The 18,099-nt window shown below is 33.1% G+C and overlaps 1 long non-coding RNA gene across 1 annotated transcript; it reads right to left on the reverse strand.

The window, feature by feature from the left end:
• Window positions 1–5,707: 5,707 nt before the first annotated feature.
• LOC117344574 lies at window positions 5,708–7,259 on the reverse strand. Its single transcript, XR_004536211.1, has 3 exons — window positions 7,149–7,259; window positions 6,707–6,881; window positions 5,708–6,512 (listed from the first exon to the last, which is right to left on the reverse strand). It is a non-coding gene; the product is annotated as an uncharacterized LOC117344574 (long non-coding RNA).
• Window positions 7,260–18,099: the final 10,840 nt, after the last annotated feature.

Genomic DNA, 18,099 nt, shown 5'->3' on the forward strand with positions numbered 1-18,099 from the left:
ATCTCTCGTGTGTAACTTTGACAATTTCTATACTGTATACATGTACGTAGTTTGATTAAATTTGATTAAATTTCACCATGTGTGTGGTCATAAAATATTGTGCAAAAATAAATACACAGCCAATACTTATACATGCCTGTAGAGTCAAACCTGCCTTAGTGACCACCTGGATTAAGCGACTCTCTCTCATATGTGACCATATTTTCCCTTCCAATGCTATTTACTATACTAGTTACCTGAACCTGGATTAATAGACCACCTGTCTTATGTGACCTTTTTATTACCCCCTTGAAAGTTCACATATAATAGGTTTGACTGTACACTAAAATATGTAGATGTCTTTACCACATAATGTTTACAAGGCGTTTTTGCACGAAAAGTAATAATTACAAACTAGGTCTGAAGGGGACAACTGTGAAATATAAGCTCTGTGAAATTCAATAAATATACAATATTCTATCTTACTTTTCATATACTAAAGCGGGTAGGCACTCAGCTCTTTAAGGAATACATGTACATTGTTTCATCTTTATTTTGCAGTCCTTTGTTTGACACTGATCCACGCGCAGCGTATTTCCGACAAGCTGAGAACGGCATGTACATCCGGATGGCCCTACTGGCATTAGTGCTAGGGAAATGTTGATAAATGAGGCAAAAAACAACTGGACAGTCGACATAACAGCTGTGTAAATGATACTGGCAGCAATATCAGGAACAGATGTTGTAAAAGGACGTCGATGAGAGAGAAATACAAGGAGATATCCGACTTATATAGAGAACAAAAAAATAAAGAAATGAAAACATCTGATGATTAAATAGAGGATTGAAGGAGGGAAAAATGACGGATGAGTGAAAGAACAAAATACACACAGAGTGAAATAAGCCTCTTATCAAAGCATTTGATGAGTTGATGGAGATAAATTCTACATAAAATCTAGATTAATGTACATATAATTGTTATGTGTTGAGTGATAAGCAAGTCCAGAAGTGAGGAGGATAAAACTGGTAAAGGAAGAATTGAGTTACAAATTAATATAAGAATGTTATATAATTATATTTGTGCTTTTACGGCTAACATGAAATATCGGAAATTTGTGAATTAAGAAATCATACTTTGTAACTGTGTAAAGTAGTCGAGGTGACAGAGGTCTGGAAAGCTATATTACATACTGATGTCAAACTAATGCTTAGAGAAGTGCTATATTATAAATGAGGAGTTTTGGAATTCTCTACTTTTCATTGAGACCCTTTTCAAATTCTGTGATCAGTGCATTGAAAAGTGCTAATTGTGATAAATGCTTCAATTTCAATTTCAAACTGAGTGCTAAAATATAAAAAAAATAATTTGAATTTATATATGTTGTAGGCTAAATCAATTATCCAGTTATAATTGTAATTAACATATTTACAAATGATGATGTTGATTAATAAATATTAATCAGAACAATTCCGGAGTATTACCAACTGGTTGGAATTGGTGGTTGGTTGATGAAGGTTGACAAGAGAGTATTAATATATAGGTATTGATAGAGTTAATGTGTTCAGCATAGAGTTGATATACAAAGTTTAGAACTGATTGTATTATATACGGGTATCCTTCATACTATGGTGTTCTAGATTTGTTAAACTTGTTCTACGAGAATAGAATAGTCAAGTAATATAAATCTGAAAACTTCATTATACATTTTGAGAATATAAGTTCATAAAGTAATTAATCATCGTTAATTAAAAGCTACAACATTTAAAACATTAGCCATCATTATAGGTATTGTATTATTGCTTTTTAATCATAAACTTTACAGTTTCAAATATATTTCAGTTCCATTTGTTCTATCAGCAAGGGGATTGTGATCAGAAAATTAACAAATGTTGATTATATGATTTTCCGTACTGTGTCCATTATATGGTTGATAATATCGTAAAGGGATGTCATTATATAAATATGTACGTTTCCTTTAATTTTTTTCCCTATCTCTCTCTATTGGTTGTAGTTTTTATTGATGAACAAGATAAATTTGAATGTAAACAATATTATATTACCCCATCCATGAACAAGATAGTGTAAACAATTATTAGTGATACGTTTAGCTATTGACCAACTTTGGAACCATAGGGTAAAATCCATGAGGCGAGGCCGAAGGCGAATTTATCGCATCACAGTCATTTTCATACCCCTTTCTGATACACTTGGGGCATATTTTGTCCTGTTCCATCAACTTGTTCTTGGATGTGATGATGAAACAATCTACAGATATCTGTTTAAGTTGATAAATGTTTTCACTCAAAACAACAACATCTAAGTACATGTTTTCAGTAGGAATAGATATACAGGGTTTTTGGAAGGTTGATCTGAAAATTTCAATGAAATGCTTTATTGCATACTATTGATTTGCGTTTATTTTGTGAAAATGTACAAATTACGTTGAATTTTATTCTAAACTGCTAAAATGTTGATCTGAAAATTTCAATGTAACGCTTTATTGCATACTACTAATTTGCATTTATTTCATGAAAATGTATGAACAAATTATGTTAAATTTTGAACAAATTACCCGTATGTTAAAATTTTATTCTACCCTGCTAAAAGGTTGATCTGAAGATTTCCAATGTAATGCTTTATTGCATAATGATTTACATGTTTATTTCATGAAATATATGAACAAATTATTTTAAATGTTAATCTAAACTGCTAATATAGCGCTTGATCTACTAATAATGACTTGTGTGATGAAACTTTCTCCTTAAGTCAGAAGTAAACATAAAACGATAAGAAGAATTGAAGCATATTTTTACCATACAGTTCAATGGATTAAAACGGCCCTATGATAAAATATTTGTAACTTGTGAATCGAAAGGCAATACAATTGTATAATACAGATTGTATCATAATTAGCCAACACAATCATGAATCTTAGTATATACCTTTTTGTCATTTACAGTAAATTTCTCTTATTAAAGCATATCATAAAATCTACTGTGTTTGTGTCTTTATTTTCATGTCCAAACGTGTGTAGAAATGTATTCATTACATAGCTGGCCTGTTCTACCATGTAATATACCTATGTCATTGTGATGTCACAGATTACTTATGACCTCAACAGTTAATATATGATGTCACACAATAGTCTCTGTGGAGAAACACATACCCTCTAAGTTGAAATCTCCTGTCTTATGTAGAAATTAAGTCGAGAGATTTTACTTCCATTCTCATAAATATCGTTACACACTTATGTGATAACACCATTGTGATGTCACAGATACTTTATGACGTCAACAATTAATATATGACGTCACACAATAGGCTCTGTAGAGAATCACATACCCTTAAAATTCTCCTGACTTATGTAGAAATTATGTTGAGAGATTTTACTTACATTCTCATAAATATGAGTTATGTGATAAACAGAATCTTCCACTCGTGGCTAGGTCATATGGACATCATTGAACTGGTTATATAATTGATATATATGTACCAGTAGATTTTATAGAATTATTAAACTCGTTTAATAATCTCCATTTGACAGTCATTCATGTAAGATCCTCTATTTCTCCCATAGGTACATTTTCGTTTTAGGAAAAAAGATAATCTGTCAGTATAAGTAACAGGTGACTTTATTCTGAAAATGTCGCTATTCACAATAGGATGACGTTATCACTTGATTCTAAACTAATAAAGACAAATCAGACATGTTTTAAAACTATTATATATAATACATCATCATCATTGTGCTAACAAATGTTTGAAACTTGAATTAATCATGAAGTTTCGACAATATCCCCAAAGCTGAGAAGTTATTTTACTGTAGGTATCGGTCAAGATTCAATGCCTAAGTACCATGGTTTCTGGTTTATGACGAGTTAAAAATTATACGGAAGAAAATCTTTGTTGGCTAAATACCATGGTTTATCTGACAATTATACAGAAGAAAATCATTGGTTGCTGCTTGTACATGGATGTAAAATTTCACCACAAGGAAGTTGAACATATAGGGACAGTCGGTGGTTTACTGGATGGCCAAAACTTGTCTTGCCGAAAAGTGTTCAATGTTCGTTGATTTGATGTGTTCAATGTTCGTTAATTTGATGTGTTCAATGTTCGTTAATTTGATGTGGTCAATGTTCGTTAATTTGACGTGTTCAATGTTCGTTAATTTGACGTTTCCAATAGTCGTTAATTTGACGTTTCCAATAGTCGTTAATTTGATGTTTTCAATAGTCGTTAATTTGATGTGTTCAACAGTCGTTAATTTGACGTTTCCAATAGTCGTTAATTTGACGTGTTCAATAGTCGTTAATTTGATCAGAGACCTATATAGGTCTCTGATTTGATGGGTCAATGTTCGTTAATTTGACGTGTTCAATGTTCGTTAATTTGACGTGTTCAATGTTCGTTAATTTGACGTGTTCAATGTTCGTTAATTTGACGTGTTCAATAGTCGTTAATTTGATGGGTCAATGTTCGTTAATTTGATGTGGTCAATGTTCGTTAATTTGACGTGTTCAATGTTCGTTAATTTGACGTGTCCATGTCCAATGTTCGTTAATTTGATGTGTTCAATAGTCGTTAATTTGATGTGTTCAATAGTCGTTAATTTGATGTGTTCAATAGTCGTTAATTTGATGTGTTCAATAGTCGTTAATTTGACGTGTTCAATGTTCGTTAATTTGATGTGTTCAATAGTCGTTAATTTTCAAACATTATTACCACTCTAGTTCTCAATTTAAGAATATTGTCGATAAAGCCGAAGATGTTTACCCTTCCAGACCACCTCGACCCAGTTGTTCAAAAGGTGATTAGCTTAATTAACCACTTGATTAGTGAAAAGCTCGTTTCTTCTTTACTTCAAAACCTGAGTGTGTTTGCGTGTGTGCGTGTTTTAGGGGTCATATATATAGGAGAATGATGTTGAATTTTAAACGCGAATAAAATCTACATTTGCACAAAACTAGTCGTGTTATATACCAAAAAAATTTCTTGGACATATAGTTTCTTAAAATCACCGATAATTTGTTGTAGATGCTAACGGTTTCTTCTGTAGAGTTACTTTGTGGTGAGATGTAGCATAGAATAAGTATAAGTCACACACATAATCAAACCTGAAAAATAGTGATGGTATTTTGCTCACAAGTGTCGAAAGCACGGGATAGAAGCATTTGTTGGACCAGATTTGACTTTTTGTGCGTATAAACACTTATTTTGTTTTGACCTTGAAATGCAAATGGCAGCTATGAATAATATTACACCCATGTGGCTTGAAGAGAGGTATTTCAATCAATAAAAATGACCCTATACATTATATCATACTTTAAAGACATCTGATCATAGTAAGAAGGACGACAAAATATTAAAATGTATGGTTTGGGGCCTTTTCAGAACTCTACATCTTTTACCTCAAATTGAGCGGTTGAACAATTTTCTAAAAAACAGGTCTTCTTGCTATGTTCAGAGTTCTTAATAGTGTTTCATAAGATCATTTTTGATATCGGAAATGCTTTTAGGCTATTATGAGTAATTAATTATCCCGATGTGGCCTCGGGTACCGTATTGACTTTGTTGGATTTCGCTCATTTCCCTTATTTTACCCTCAGTCATCTGCACACAAGAGAGCGTTGAATGAGCGTCCCCAACTCTTAAATTCAATCCTAACACAAACATCTTATGGCAATAAAATCAACATATTGAATATGAAAGCGTTTTTATGGTTTGTGTTACAAATTAAAGCCACTCAGTCAACATCAAACAATACACCTATTGGAGTTACCTGTTTACTTCTCAAAAACAATCCAAGCATATGTAAATGTTAATCAACCAATCAAAAATCAGAGAAGTGTGAATCATAGACGAGGGTGAATCGACCAATCAAACACAAGCACGCGTGAATAAACCAATCAAAAACATGTTAACATGATCGATCCTAGCACGTGTACATGTAGATTAGCCAATAAAAACATGAGCACATGTGAATCAACCAATAAAAATACAATCACACGCGATTCAGATAATTTAAATGAATCAACCAATCAAATCACTGATATGTACATGTAGAATAAACCAATCGTCGAACCTATTTTGATCAACCAAGCAAAGCTACCAATTCAACCAAAATCACATGCCGACTCAAACGGACAAAATACAGACACGTGGATCAAGCAGTCCTTGTAAGAAACCAATCCCGATTCCCACGCAATTGTCGTAATTTAAGCTGGGTGATGTTTATAAATAGCATTTTTCGTCTTCTTGCCATTTGATAAAGTCACTATTATCGATAGTCCATATATAAGATATATGATTAAATAACATTGTTTATCACGGCTATCCGGAACCTCTCCATGATTCTATCCCTCGTAAAGTCACTATTAAAAAAACAAGTTCGGAGTCTGAAATTTATGATGGAACCTCCAGGACATTCTTCTACACAAAATTCCTCTAACCGGAAATGACGACACGTGGTACATTGGTTTTGTCTTGGTCCTGTACAGGCTAGGCATTCTGAATGACACGGTCTGCATATCTTAAAAAAAATAGAAAATTCCGTAATCGTGAGCTATGCCAAATAAGCATGAATGTAAGTTAATAAAAAGTGTTATGAATGTGACAATTGTATTTTACATTATAAAACAGGAACATGATTTACGTATGCATGGCTATTCAATAAGTTTTTTAGCTAGGGCCAAGATATTGAAATCGCAAAAATGTTACGCTTACAGCTCTCGCCCGTAAGTCTCGTTGCGGGTCTGATCCTGCTAAGCTCATATAATGATTTTGTTGACATCCGGTATGTCTTGAAATGCATTCCAGACCGGAAGTGGAAATAGAGTGTCGGGCTAGATAACAGGAAGTACATCCTCCTTCGCCTAGTCGGTTACTCGGACCTGTACAACTGAAATAAAATTCACAATATACTGCTCTGTTTCTCAAAAGTCTCTGGGTGGAATGAAAATATGTATCTATTGACAAATCTAGGTGTGTCTTTTTTAACCCGTATAACACATCTAAATGGGATTGACGAAAGGAGGGTTGTGAGCTATCGTTACGTGTTGAAAGTAGTAAAGTTACAATGATCTTGAATTAAAGATTACGTATTAAACAGCGAGTAAATGTGCCGATTCCGATATTAAAATTAATATTTTTGCGAGATAAAACCTACCCTTGTCGGCCACAGTGAGCGAAGCATAATAGACAACGTCCGTCCGTGTACGTATACCGTCCGACCGGACACGATTGTAGGATAGGAGTGCTGGCCACTCTACTGACAGATCTGGAAATAGTAACAAAACGTTTGACAGATCTGAAAACAGTAACAAAACGTATAACAGATAGACCTAGAAATAGTAACAAAACGTATTACTGATAGACTTAGAAATAGTAACAAAACGTGTTACTGATACACCTAGAAATAGTAACAAAACGTATTACTGATACACCTAGAAATAGTAACAAAACGTTTTACTGATAGACCTAGAAAAAGTAACAAAACGTGTTACTGATAGACTTAGAAATAGTAACAAAACGTGTTACTGATAGACCTAGAAATAGTTACAAAACGTATTTCTGATAGACCTAGAAAAAGTAACAAAACGTGTTACTGATAGACCAGGAAATAGTAGCAAAACGTTTTACTGATGGACCTAGAAATAGTAACAAAAACGTATAATTGATACACCTAGAAATAGTAACAAAACGTGTTACTGATAGACCTAGAAATAGTAACAAAAACGTATAATTGATAGACCTAGAAATAGTAACAAAACGTGTTACTGATAGACCTAGAAATAGTAACAAAAACGTATAATTGATAGACCTGGAAATAGTAACAAAACGTTTTACTGATAGACCTAGAAATAGTAACAAAACTTGTAACTAATAGACCTAGAAATAGTAACAAAACGTATTACTGATTGACCTAGAAATTATAACAAAACGTGTTACTTATAGACTTGGAAATAGTAACGAAACGTTTTACTGATAGATCTGGAAATAGTTACAAAACGTATTACTGATTGACCTAGAAATAGTAACTAAACGTGTTACTTATAGACCTAGAAATAGTAACTGAACGTGTTACTTATAGACTTGGAAATAGTTACAAAACGTATTACTGATTGACCTAGAAATAGTAACAAAACGTGTTACTTATAGACTTGGAAATAGTAACGAAACGTTTTACTGATAGATCTGGAAATAGTTACAAAACGTATTACTGATTGACCTAGAAATAGTAACTAAACGTGTTACTTTTAGACCTAGAAATAGTAACTAAACGTGTTACTTATAGACTTGGAAATAGTTACAAAACGTATTACTGATTGACCTAGAAATAGTAACAAAACGTGTTACTGATAGACCTAGAAATAGTAACAAAACGTATTACTGATAGACCTGGAAATAGTAACAAAACGTGTAACTGATGGGCCTTGAAATAGTTACAAAACGTATTACTGATTGACCTAGAAATCATAACAAAACGTTTTACTTATAGACATAGAAATAGTAACAAAACGTATTACTGATAGACCTAGAAATAGTAACAAAACGTGTTACTGATGGACCTAGAAATAGTAACAAAACGTATTACTGATAGACCTAGAAATAGTAACAAAACGTGTTACTGATAGACCTGGAAATAGTAAAAAAAAATAACGTGTTACTGATAGACCTAGAAATAGTAACAAAACGCATAACTGACAGACCTAGAAATAGTAACAAAACGTATTACTGACAGACCTAGAAATAGTAACAGAACGCATAACTGACAGACCTAGAAATAGTAATAAAACGTATTACCGATAGACCTGGAAATAGTAACAACAAAAAACGTATAAATAATTAAATCGATGCATTGATTCTAGTACGATTAGTCTTGTGGAAGGCGGTCGATTTGGAAAGATTTTGGATGTTAAATAATTATAAACGACCTGTGAATATTCAGAACCGATGCTTCAAATATCATATATCGTGCTATTAACAATTTAAAATATGATTGTGATGGATATCCTGGTTCTAAATGGGTCGATTTTATATGAAAAAAAGGAAAGGGGGTTTAAAACTTTAAAGTAAAATCTTCTGAAGATATATAACCCGGTAGGTTTTGAGAATCGTTAACACTAGTTTTGACAATTGCAGAACAAAAGGAAGCTTGCATAATAAAAACAAGCTATGTGTAACACATTTTATTAAAAAAAAAATGTTTGATACATTGTAGCTCAAATGTAATTGAAAAGTATAATATATATTAAACGCAACCGCGAAATATTAGCCCGTGAAAGTTCCAACTATAAAATATAATAATTAATAAAAATGTACTAATGTAGATGTAATAGGTCGTAAATGATTATTTGTATTACATGTCAAAATAAATAAAATGTAATACATTTACACCCATGTGTAACATGATGATGAAAAACACACTATACACTGCTTTCATTACACGTAATTTCATTTTAAAACAAAATGTTACAAACATTTTACTTATTTCTATACTTAATAAGGAATACATTTATAAGAGCACGTTCATACAGTATATATTTATTATGAATACTTTGAATAGTTCAAATTCATCAAAAATGATTCACAATTTTGATTTATTAATTTCTACTTTTCATATAGTTTATTAGAATACGTAATAATTAGATTTAATTAGATCGAGCATGTTACAAACAATATTCATTATCATGTTATACATACAATATTCATCAATACCGAATCATATAGTTAAACTTTTAAACTATGTAAACCTTTGGGCTGTAAGGCCCCTGGAATAAAATTGAATTGAATTGAATTGAATTGAAACTTTTGTTTATTCAGCATGAAGTCAAATATCGAATGTTTTGAAATGTCTGAATAAAGAAAGTCTAAAAAAAAAAAAAAAAAAAAAAAAAATATCGAATGGGGAAATATACTCAGCCATAAAATTAATCATTAATGATAATATTAAATAACGGACTATCAAATACCCGTGATATTGACATAAGTTACCTTGTAATAAGTGTGATCCAAAGCAGTAACCAGGCCGCCAAGGTATCCATTGTCCAGGTTCCGTAAAACAAAGGGTTCATAACTACTCGTCAAAATGACCACAATGAAATAAAATGTCCGAAATCCACACGCCGCCACAGCTACATAGTTTTCATCATTAGTAACTCTTAAAATTAGAGTCAAATCGCTAACACTTCTTCTGTCGACATTTGGATGAAACGACAGCCAACTTTTATATCAATATCTGTGTGAAAGGTATATCCGTACATGGGAACTGATCGTATCGTTCTGGGAAAGATAAGGAACAGCTAAAGATAGGAAAAAATGATGAACGGCTGCTTAAAGAATTTCTAGTAATTCTGTATATATGATGAATTTATTGACAAGCATTCCATTCCTCCACATAGATACTAACTGGTGTATCATTCCATTGGATAAAAAAACCTATATATAATAACAGGAATCTCCGCTATAGTTCTGGATAGGAGACTAATATAACTACGGGGGAACAGTCCGAAGCACGCGCTACTACTTATCACGAGAAGTGAATCTTAGGACGAAAGATTTTATTAGTATTTTCTATCACTCAAAATGTTTTTTTTTTTTTTTTTTTTTTTTTTAAATTAATAAGTGCTTTACTTTAACAAATGTATAAAAAGGTACTTAAATGTTAGATTGTCAATGTCTGTGTGCTAACAATATACATGTATAAGTACATACCTTCAAAACCGTAGGGTTTTTTGCTCTCAATACGCATTTTTGGAATAAATATGTCATGGCGAAATTGCAGCGATTTGATTGGTTGCCAACAAAACCAAAGACCAATCACCAGGGTGAGATATGTCTTTCGTTAACTTTTTTTTTTTTTTGCAAAAATTGCGAAACACGTTATATCAGCTTATGTTAATCACGTTTGTCGTGAATGGAAGCGCGCGTGGGAGGAAACCGGAGCAACCAGGAAATCCCACGTGGTCGGGCAGGTGACTCTATACCTTTTCATGTGCCATTGGATATAAAACATGTTACATTATATACAAAATATGTAACATTATATACAAAATATGTAACATTGTATACAAATATGCAACATTGTATATACGCAAACATGAACAATTTTATACAAAATATTTATTATTGTATATAAAACATGTAACGTATATAAATCACGTGACGTTATATATAAATAATGTAACATTGTATATAAATCATATAACATTGTATATAAGTCATGTAACTTTGTATATAAATAATGTTACATTGTATATAAATCATGTAACATTGTATATAAATAATGTAACATTGTATACAGAACATGTAACATTGTATATAAAACATGTAACATTGTATATAAAACATGTAACATTGTATATAAATAATGTAACATTGTATATAAATAATGTAACATTGTATATGAAATATGTAACATTGTATATAAATCATGCAACATTGTATATAAATCATGTAACATTGTATATAAATAATGTAACATTGTATATAAATAATGTAACATTGTATATAAATCATTAAACATTGTATATAAATCATTAAACATTGTATATAAATCATGTAACATTGTATATAAATAATGTAACATTGTATATAAATAATGTAACATTGTATATAAATCATTAAACATTGTATATAAATCATTAAACATTGTATATAAATCATGTAACATTGTATATGAATAATGTAACATTAACATTGTATATAAAACATGTAACATTGTATATAAAACATGTAACATTGTATATAAATAATGTAACATTGTATATAAAATATGAAACATTGTATATAAATAATGTAACATTGTATATAAAAAATGTAATATAATACAATGTATAAAGCATAACTAATCACTATCAATATTAATATTTCTAGTACAACATAAACTTTTGAACAATGAACAAAGTTAATGGAAAAAAACACGTCAATTCCATTATTCCCGTCAAAGATGCAGGTAATTTTGTAAAAACCACGAACAACCAACGTAAAAATTACATTTTAGAGTATCCCTTGGTCCCTTGTATACAAAACATGAAATATTGGATACGAATCACGTTTCTCTATATCTTTATCGAATGATGTGCTGTACTTGTTTCTTGTCGAGCTCGGAGTTACCGAGTTCATTTCTTACGACGCGAGTTTCAATGGAATGAATGATCATGCCGACTGATTTCATACCTCACGAGTCTGGATGACGTTATCAGAGACATATAGCCGGTCAGATCTCCGTGGAATTTCCATACTCTGTTTTAGATTTCGTACCTGCGAGATATGTACGATGTACATAGAAAGCCAATGCGTAGTTTTCACTTTTACTTAAATCATTTTATGTTTTCAGACCCCAGTGGTAACTCCGTACGCACTTTTAATACTGCAATTTGATTTATATATACTGTACTAAATAAAATGGTGTTCTTTGTTAATTAACTTCAATTTCTATGTACAGAGTATCATTATTGTGAAAATGTTATAGTTTCCATACGATAGAACATAATATTGTCATCGTTATTTTTTTTTTTTTCGGTGTGAAAATCGCAAGTTTGGTATTTATATTATTTAAAATGATGATTATATATATCGACCACGCTTCAGATATCACATTTGCGAGAGATCTAACAAGACAGAACACCGGAGAAAAGAACAACTTCATCCTTCAAAATATTATTGATATGTTTCAACAAATGTATGGGGCAGAAATGAGAGTCTATATCACCTGTTGTTTCCAGCCTATCTATGGAGAATCTGGAGCAGAAATCTGGACAAACTGGACGAACAAGAAAACTTTCCTGTACAATTGTGCCGTCCGCAAATGTGCAAGAAAATAGTGACGTTTTCAACTAAAGTTTATCATAGCTACTAAACGTTTCTGATTTTATATCTAACACTAAAATCACTTTGGATTTAATTTACTTTCGTTATCGAAGTACCTGAAGATATAACAATTTTTATCCCCTTTTTCATCAATTTGAAGACACAATCATAATCATGAAAGATTTTATTAGATTTACAACAATTCATAATAGATTAATCTGGTAAGCTCACCGCACACTCACTGACATATCTTTAACAAAGAAATGATAACGATATGCAAACAAGGAAGAGAATAAGCATTTCCTGGAAAAGTTAAAAACTTTCAGGAACCGTTTCCTTACCATCCCTTGAAAGATACCGACGGAAAATATGGTAATTTTTCAGGGATAAATAACTCGTTTTGCATTTGGTTATAGTTTCAATATCCTGTACCTTTGCCACACAGAAAATAAATTCCTTTTTTCCAGTCTCTCTCTCTCTCTCTCTCTCTCTCTCTCTCTCTCGAATGTATATTTGGTTATTTTGTTTGATCTGCCAATGTAGTTATACATGGCAGTTAATAATGACAACATCTTTGTTACAAAAACTTTCCAGAGAACAACATTTGGTCATAAAATGCTGTAAACGAGTTGAGCAGTCCATTCAAAATGGCTGTCAAGCGTAATCGTTGGTACCGGTTCCCGCGCTTTTTTCAGTCGCATAAACTTTTTTTTACTATTGTTTGCATATAGGCCCTAAAAATTGTATTACGTAATATGTTTTCTAGTATATATGGTTTTATACTCTTTATATTAATATCCGTTTAGCATAGCTGATTATTCATAATCGCGTCATTCACGATCAAAATACACGAAGGGATTTTGTGATATGTAAGTAAATATGCCATCTTGTTGTAAATATGTTTATGTAAAATTGTATCAGGAAAGGGCTTGATACAAATCGTTTAACTTGTGCCCAATCCCTTTGTTTATTTAAGTTACAAATAAAAATGTATTTAAATCAAATTTAAATGACTTGGTATCTCGCGAGGTGATGCTGAAATGGGAAAGGTGGACAGACGGACGCAAGTCTATTGGTTGACACGCGGAAACCTAAACACAATTTGTAATTTAAATCCAACAACATTAACCATGAATACGTCACAAAAGGAGGAGAACGACGAATCATAAGAAGGAAAACAAACAAAAAACAAGCAAAAAACTAAACATCCACTTCACAACATCCGGGAACAGGTAGTCTTACAAACCGGAAGAAGTAACGTTCAGAAACAGTAACAACCATGATTAAACGGCGTGGAATGTCTGTGTGTCGTAATAAAATTCTTCTCATCAATACAACCATCTTTAGCACCATCATTTAAAGAACATGATTAAATATTTACCAGACTTCGACTAGACATCCTCGGTAGATCTCGATTTATCAGATTAAATTTATCGATTCTCAGCGTGCAAGGTTGATCAATTAAAAACAAAATATATCGAAATAATTAACAGTGAAACTATTTTTATATGCTAGTTTAACATGTTAGGGATGTTTAATTAAGCTAACTGAGCTCTCTAAGTACGATAAAATACCACAGGATATCAATGCGGATTCCGACATCCGGCACATTATACAAAATATTTATATTTATAAATGATAAAATTTGTATGTATTATCTACAGTAAACATGGCACTTGGTACAGATACACTTTTGCATTTTCATATAGATTTATTGACGACTAGTTCATGATATACACGCAAGCAGTTTTCAAAAATAGCAATAAACTTTCCTACATGGGAATTTTTCGGATAACGTCCCAGCGTGCATTCCAAAAATACAAACTGCCGGCAGCGAGGGCGATAAGCTCCAACATACCTATGGCATACCAAGAATTGCAGAGGCGTAGGAGGAATATTCGTCCTTGAAATATTTTAGGTCAAATCACCGAATAACCTTTATATTATCTGTTTTGTGAGATGTTGGTTAAATGGTTAATTAATCCATGCCCCATAAATTAGCACATATACAATTATTGCTAAATTATAACAGTATAGTACAGTTTTCACGAACAATGAAATTTTGTTCAAGTATCAATGTCATAACGCTCTGAAAATGGACAAACTGGACGACCAAGAAAACTTCCTCGCTGTTCAAGTGTCAGTATAATGTCACGAACTGGATAATGTCATGTTTATGTGCGTCCGATATGATATTCCGGTGTCAGTATAATGTTATATCTGGATAATGTCATGTTAATGTGCGTCCGATATGATATTCCGATGTTGGTATAATGTCATGTCAATGTGCGTCCGATATGACATTCTGATGTCAGTATAATATTATATCTGGATAATGTCATGTTAATGTGCGTCCGATATGACATTCCGGTGTCAGTATAATGTTATATCTGGATAATGTCATGTTAATGTGCGTCCGATATGACATTCCGGTGTCAGTATAATGTCATGAACTGTATAATGTCATGTTAATGTGCGTCCGATATGATATTCCGATGTCAGTATAATGTCACAATCTGGATAATGTCATGTTAATGTGCGTCCAATATGACATTCCGATGTTCCAAGATTACCTCCCCTGTTGTACCTTTTACATGTAGGCTACCCAGGATTTCTCCCCAATTGTACCCTGTGTATAAGTTACCCTAGATTATCTGCCCTGGTGTACCCTGTGTATTAGTTTATCTAGATTATCTCCCTTGATGTACCCTGTGTATAAGTTACCCTATATTATCACCCCTGGTGTACCCTGTGTATTAGTTTATCTAGATTATCTCCCTTGATGTACCCTGTGTATAAGTTACCCTAGATTATCTCCCCTGTGTATTAGTTTATCTATTATTTTCAGGTTTCCCACTGTATCTTAAACAGTTTGTTTTGGCTTCTCAACATAGATGATCCTGAAGCTGATTGTCTCCCCTGCATTTGCTGGATCTAGCTGTCCTCTCCTGTAGTTAGACTTCCGAGCAGACTTGGACCTCTCGCATGCTCTTTGTGCTGTTCTACTAGTAGCGATAGAGTTCTCTTTTTCATTTTAGGTTTATACTTTGCTGTATAGTTCTTCTGAGCTCAGTTGAACCAGCTTATGCTTCACTTCCCTCCACCCCTCTTCTCTGCCTATGGCTGGACAGCATAACAGTAATTGTAAACAAGTGCTGGCTAGTGTGTCTATTGGTGGTCACTCACTGTGGTTGGTCCCTGCAAGTCTTTATTGTTGCATTTAGATTATTTCATGTCCTTATGAGACCTGATTAATGCTTTGAAACAGTTATGATATCAGTCTGATAACAAAATTAGAATATTTTAAAGCAAAATTTTAAATTCTTTAAAAATTAAAGTTAAAATTTGAAATTGGGAGCAAACTATATATAGTTATATGCAGGGAATATCAAAGTTTCTAAACCAGTTTACAGAATTGAAATATCTCAATTATTGAAAAAACTGTTTCATTTTATCTATCACATGATATCAGAAATATACATAGTAACTGTATGTAGAATTGTGTCTTGATTTTCAGTGTCAATGGGGTGTTTTTAGATCTCTGTAATTCCTGTTTTATGTGTCATAGAGTAATTCTGTTTTCACACCATGATTTCAAATAGCCCAAAGTATATGAAAATAATTATTTTAAGTTTTTGACAAAAATAGTGTCCTATAATAGGACTGAGACCACAATTAAGTACTTCCGGGTTCAGGCCCCACGAATGAAGTCCCCTCAAAAATGTATGTATTTCAGGAAAACAAATCAAATGCCTCTTTGAACTTGATTTCTGTTGATGAATTTAATGTGGATTTATAGTAGAGATGTCAATCTAGGTTTTGTGATGTAAAATAATAATATTGATCATTTATTATGTGCTCCAGGACCCTGTGTGATGAGTCCTGATTTGACCTCTACCCCTGACCCGGATGTATATAATCCACGTTGGTGACACATTTTGACAGCTATCTCCAGAAAATGCTGAACATGCTGGGTTGAAACTTTTATATTTTGCTTCTCAGATGTTGGTCTTGGCCAGGTGAGATGGAAAGTTGCATATGAGATGTTGGGAATTTATTATGAATTTTAATGTTACAATGAAACATATAGCGAAGCTAATTGTGGTCTTAGTCCATTATTTAAGTTACCCTAGATTATCTCCCCTGGTGTACCCTGTGTATTAGTTTATCTAGATTATCTCCCCTGAAGTACCCTGTGTATAAGTTACCCTAGATTATCTCCCCTGGTGTACCTTGTGTATTAGTAACCCTAGATTATCTCCCCTGGTGTACCCTGTGTATAAGTTGCCCTAGAATATCTCCCCTGGTGTACCTTGTGTATTATTTACCCTAGATTATCTCCCCTGATGTACCCTGTGTATAAGTTTATCTAGATTATCTCCCCTGATGTACCCTGTGTATAAGTTACCCTAGATTATCTCCCCTGGTGTACCTTGTGTATAAGTTACCCTAGATTATCTCCCCTGGTGTACCCTGTGTATTAGTTTATCTAGATTATCTCCCCTGGTGTACCTTGTGTATTAGTTACCCTAGATTATCTCCCCTGATGTACCCTGTGTATTAGTTTATCTAGATTATCTCCCCTGATGTACCCTGTGTATTAGTTACCCTAGATTATCTCCCCTGGTGTACCCTGTGTATAAGTTACCCTATATTATCTCCCCTGATGTACCCTGTGTATTAGTTACCCTAGATTATCTCCCCTGGTGTACCCTGTGTATAAGTTACCCTACATTATCACCCCTGGTGTACCCTGTGTATAAGTTACCCTAGATTATCTCCCCTGGTGTACCCTGTGTATAAGTTACCCTATATTATCACCCCTGGTGTACCCTGTGTATAAGTTACCCTATATTATCACCCCTGGTGTACCCTGTGTATAAGTTACCCTATATTATCACCCCTGGTGTACCCTGTGTATAAGTTACCCTAGATTATCTCCCCTGGTGTACCCTGTGTATAAGTTACCCTATATTATCTCCCCTGGTGTACCCTGTGTATAAGTTACCCTAGATTATCTCCCCTGGTGTACCCTGTGTATAAGTTACCCTATATTATCACCCCTGGTGTACCCTGTGTATAAGTTACCCTAGATTATCTCCCCTGGTGTACCTTGTGTATTAGTTACCCTAGATTATCTCCCCTGGTGTACCCTGTGTATAAGTTACCCTAGATAATCTCCCCTGGTGTACCCTGTGTATTAGTTACCCTAGATTATCTCCCCTGGTGTACCCTGTGTATAAGTTACCCTAGATTATCTCCCCTGGTGTACCCTGTGTATTAGTTACCCTAGATCATCTCCCCTG

Source organism: Pecten maximus, chromosome 16, assembly GCF_902652985.1.
Source record: "Pecten maximus chromosome 16, xPecMax1.1, whole genome shotgun sequence".
NCBI lineage: Eukaryota > Metazoa > Mollusca > Bivalvia > Pectinida > Pectinidae > Pecten > Pecten maximus.